Raw genomic sequence first — 5668 nt, forward strand, 5'->3', positions numbered from 1 at the left:
AGCTATCATCTTTCTCTTGCATAGAAGCAGGGTCTGCAGAGGGGACCGCTTTTCAAGGATTAACTGTCGAAGGTACGGAGCCCAAGAGGGATGGAACTGCAATGGCTTCTTTGAAGGATGCACAGAGAGCCGTCCAAGAGGGTCAAGCTGCCGGCTGGGGCAGGTTAATACAGCTTCGTGAGAACAAGCATAAGGAAGGTCTTGGCTTCTCCCCAACTTCAGGAGTTTCCACCGGGGCATTCTGTAGTGCTGGGTTCGTCAACGCAATCACAGAAGAAACAACTGGATTTGGCCCGAGGCCTGTATTTGTTATACCAGGAGGCATTGCGAGAGATTGGGATGCCATTAACATTCCCTCAATCATGCATGTTTCTGAGTAATATACCTTGTTGCTTAAGTATCTTGTTTTTTCAAAATAACAATCCTCTCGCTCTGCCCAAAGCGAGAGTGATATTTTCTGTAAGGGCATGTTTGTTTCGGCATTGCCGTTGATTAATAAAAAATTGTCGTTTCTTTCACGACTGCTTTTTTTTAGTGCCTTTTTTTTCTTGGAAATAATGGTAATGCCAGAAAAAACCAAAACATCTGTATTTTTCTTATTAATTTCAAAAATCTGCATAAAAACCCTCTTTCTAAAATCATCCAACCATTTTACGCAGATTGAACTATAATAAACCCGTTGGGCACAGTAACCCTGCATTCCCTCCGAATTTTGAGTTCCCAGTGTATGAGGCCGAAGATGAGGAAGGTGATGACATACCATATGAGATCACTCGGTTACTTGAGCAAGAAAAGAAAGCCATTCAGCCTCACCAGGAAGAGATTGAGCTTATCAACATAGGTACCGAGGAGAACAAGCGAGAAATCAAGATCGGTGCTGCTCTAGAGGAAGGGGTTAAAAAGAAGATCATCCAACTCCTCCGGGAATATCCGGATATTTTTGCATGGTCGTATGAAGATATGCCAGGTCTAGATCCTATGATTGTGGAGCATCGGATCCCCACCAAGCCTGAATGTCCTCCCGTCAGGCAGAAATTGAGAAGGACTCATCCAGATATGGCTCTCAAGATTAAGAGCGAGGTTCAAAAACAGATTGATGCGGGTTTCCTCATGACAGTTGAGTACCCTGAATGGGTTGCCAATATTGTACCTGTGCCAAAGAAGGATGGTAAAGTCCGAATGTGTGTTGACTTCAGAGACCTGAACAAAGCTAGTCCAAAAGACAACTTTCCATTGCCTCATATTGATGTGCTTGTTGATAATACTGCTCAGTCTAAGGTGTTCTCCTTCATGGATGGTTTCTCCGGTTACAATCAGATCAAAATGTCTCCTGAAGATAGAGAAAAGACGTCTTTTATCACTCCATGGGGTACTTTCTGCTACAAAGTGATGCCGTTCGGCCTAATAAATGCTGGTGCTACCTACCAAAGAGGGATGACTACCCTCTTTCATGACATGATTCACAAAGAAGTCGAAGTATATGTGGATGATATGATTGTGAAGTCAACAGATGAGGAGCAACATGTTGAATATTTGACAAAGATGTTTGAAAGGTTGAGAAAATACAAGCTTCGATTGAATCCCAATAAATGTACATTCGGCGTCAGATCCGGGAAGTTATTAGGCTTCATTGTCAGCCAAAAGGGCATTGAAGTCGATCCTGATAAAGTCCGGGCCATCCGAGAAATGCCAGCTCCACAGACAGAGAAGCAAGTCAGAGGTTTCCTCGGACGTTTGAATTACATCTCCCGATTCATATCTCACATGACCGCAACCTGCGGGCCGATCTTCAAGCTACTCAGAAAGAATCAGCCTGTTGTATGGAATGATGAATGCCAAGAAGCTTTTGATAGCATCAAGAATTACCTGCTGGAACCACCTATCCTTGTCCCACCCGTGGAAGGGAGGCCTTTGATTATGTATTTGGCAGTATTTGATGAATCCATGGGATGCGTACTTGGTCAACAAGATGAGACTGGAAAGAAAGAACATGCTATCTACTATCTAAGCAAGAAGTTCACCGATTGTGAAACTCGGTATACAATGCTTGAGAAGACTTGTTGTGCTCTGGCCTAGGCCGCTAAACGCCTGTGTCATTATTTGGTGAATCATACAACTTGGTTAATATCCAGAATGGATCCGATAAAGTATATCTTTGAGAAAGCTGCTGTTACTAGGAAGATTGCACGCTGGCAGATGCTTTTGTCTGAATATGATATTGTGTTCAAAACTCAAAAGGCAATCAAAGGTAGCATTCTTGCCGATCATCTTGCTTACCAACCTCTTGATGATTACCAACCAATTGAATTCGACTTCCCCGATGAAGAGATCATGTATTTGAAATCAAAAGACTGCGAAGAACCGTTGATTGAGGAAGGTCCAGATCCCAATAGCAAGTGGGGTTTAGTCTTTGATGGTGCTGTCAATGCTTATGGTAAAGGAATTGGGGCAGTCATTGTATCCCCGCAGGGGCATCACATTCCTTTTACCGCCCGAATTTTGTTCGAATGTACAAACAATATGGCTGAGTATGAAGCATGTATCTTTGGGATCGAGGAAGCAATTGACATGAGAATCAAACACCTCGACATCTATGGAGATTTTGCGCTCGTCATCAATCAGATAAAAGGTGAATGGGAGACTCACCATGCTAAGTTGATTCCTTATCGCGATTATGCGAGACGTCTGCTGACATATTTTACAAAGGTTGAGCTGCACCATATTCCTCGTGATGAGAACCAAATGGCTGATGCTCTTGCTACTCTATCCTCCATGTTTCGAGTAAACCTTTGGAATGATGTGCCAGTAATCAAAGTGCAACGCCTTGAAAGACCTTCACATGTGTTTGCTATTGGGGATGTGATCGATCAGGCTGGCGAAAATGTGGTTGACTATAAACCCTGGTACTACGACATCAAACAGTTCTTGCTGAGCCGTGAGTATCCGCCGGGTGCTTCCAAACAAGATAAGAAGACCCTGAGAAGATTGGCCAGTAGATTCTTGTTAGATGGAGATATTATGTACAAGAGGAACTATGACATGGTATTGTTAAGATGTGTTGATGAACATGAAGCAGAGCAGTTAATGCATGATGTACATGACGGTACCTTCGGGACCCATGCTACAGGGCATACTATGTCAAGGAAGTTGTTGCGAGCAGGTTACTACTGTGTTATCATGGTTTTTGGGTGTCAAGCCATTAATTGGACTTGAACCTTTTGACCGTTGATATCTCTCTTTTTTCTTGGGAAGGGTAAAAGGAGAAAAACCCTTGAGTTTCCGGATTCGGGGGTCGTTTTCGCTACGGGAAGGTGTTAGGCACCCGGAGCGATTATGGTATTCCATAAGAACCGCTCTCCTAGGTTTATTTCTACGCTTTAGTTTTATTGTCTATTTGGTAAAAAAAGAAGGTATGATTAGTGAAGAATAGGGGTGAGAAGAAGTAGAATTTGGTTTTATTTCGGCTTGGTGGAGTTTTGACTCCTTGCCTACGTACCCTTTTAAGGGATCAAAACCGTTCGTAGTTCATTCTCAAAAAAATGGTTTTTGCTTTTGTTGGTTGATTTTAAGTTTGAAAAGAGATTTTGAAGAATAGAGATGAGGGGCCTCAAGGGCATGAGATTTGGAAAAAAGGTGAGGTGGAATTAGTTTTTTCAAAATGAAGTCCAAGTATAGTTAAGATTTATTAGAAATTTTACTTAAGAAAATAAAAGGGAAATAAGGAGTTTTGACTCCTATTTTATTTTTGCAAAAATGTTTTCAAGTGAGGTTATTTGCATATTTTGGAAAAAGTTGGATTTTCTCTAAGTGTTCAAACCTAAGCATTCGTCTAACCATGCAATCCTAGGCATACATCTAGGGTGAGTGTGTGCGTGCCGGTGCGCCATAGTGTCCGTAGTCCATATTACAAAAATTGCCTAGATACATTCTATGGCCCCTTTGCCAAGCTACAAACCAATGATAACAAATTACATCACTAAATGAATTAAAACTTGCAAAAAATAAAGGCTAGGCTAAAGAAAGTGGAGGAGGTAGTGAAATGCTATGAGTGAAGTCACATGAGGAACAAAATGTTAGTGAAACAAGGAGAAATATAATGGGAATGATGAAAAATGCACCAAATGAATATGCAATAAAAAAGGGTAAAAACATGAGAATTTATCAAGCACAATGTGTAATGAATGGCCTATAATGCAAGAACAAACACAAATCAAATGGAAACAGTGGCACAATCATTGGATCATCATCACATCTATCATGTAAATGCATTCTAATTAGTCATGCTATGCACCAAAATTTTTAGGACAAGAATCAACCTAAAAAGCATGACAAAGCTAACTAGAGAAGTAATTTGAACAAGAGACCTATGCACATATTTTTACCAGCTATTTGCAAGCAAAGTATCATTAAAAAATCATTAAGTAAGTGGTAAAAACATGTAGTAATTTTTTTGGAATTTATGGTAAAGATAAAAAAGAAGCAATCAGGGGTTCAGATAGCAAAAGAACGGTGTGAACAGCACAAAAAAAAAGCAAAAACGTGAAAGAAAGCTTAAGCCCAAACCAAAACCCAATACAGACTGGGCCTGGATCATCCAAAGGCCTCAGAGGCGTTGGATTGATCCATACTCAGATCTAACGGTTCAGAACGCGCAGCGCATGGTAACGTAAAATAAACATATGGTAACAACGCATCACAGCCATTCAACAAAAGAAACCCTAGATCCTACGGTTCAAAATGAAAGCAAAATAAACCGGACCGGTTCAAACGTCTATATAAGGACGTGGACACCGGTCCAGTCCATTTCTTCCATCTCTTTCTCTCTAAGCTTACCTCTCCTCTCGCCTCTCTCTAACCCTCACCGCCGGTGAGGATGAAGCCACGGCGGAGACCTTGAAGGTCCGCCGGAAGCTTCATCTTCTCCGGCGAGTCCTATGCACTTTCCGGTGAAAAATTTCCAGAACTTAAAGATTTTTACATCAAACGATTCGTCCTTTAACCCTAAACACGAATCCAGCAATTATTTTCTCAAACACGGCTTGATACGATGTAGATCTGAAATTTTCGTACGGTTTTGAAATGGATTTTTGTTATACCCTGTTTTTGGACCTAAAAATACTGGGCCCAATTTCATTTCAAACTTTGTCAATTATCAAATTTCAACTGCACAGTTCAAATTGTCTCTGCCTCGCAGTATTTTCAATCACAATTTTACCTATGTTTTTCTTGCATAAAACCTTTCGAAATGTCTTTACTTGTCTTGTAAGTCATTCAAAAGTGTCTCTGAATCATTACATTGCTTTTTCTACAGTTTATTTCAAAATTTGCAAAAAGTCGTACAGAAGGGTATTTTGGACACTTCCTGCAGTGGGACCCATTTTCATCCTTGTGACTGTCTCTGAGTCTTTTCGGATTGTTTTTTACATTTCATCAGTAAACCTTGTTAAAATTCATTTCAAACTTGCGTCTGAGTCAGTGTTAAGTCAATTTCAATCTGTTTAGGTCGTTTTTAGCCCTAGGGGCATTTTGGTCATTTCACACAAAATTTTGGCATAGAGAGGTTACTTTGAAGTACCTCATTTAAGCCATTGGTTCGTTTTAGTCCGTTTTGTCAGTTTTATTTTTTGTTTCACTTTACGTTTGGTCAAATTATGTTTTTTATTCAAAT

Source organism: Medicago truncatula, chromosome 7 (genome assembly GCF_003473485.1).
Source record: "Medicago truncatula cultivar Jemalong A17 chromosome 7, MtrunA17r5.0-ANR, whole genome shotgun sequence".
Lineage (NCBI taxonomy): Eukaryota > Viridiplantae > Streptophyta > Magnoliopsida > Fabales > Fabaceae > Medicago > Medicago truncatula.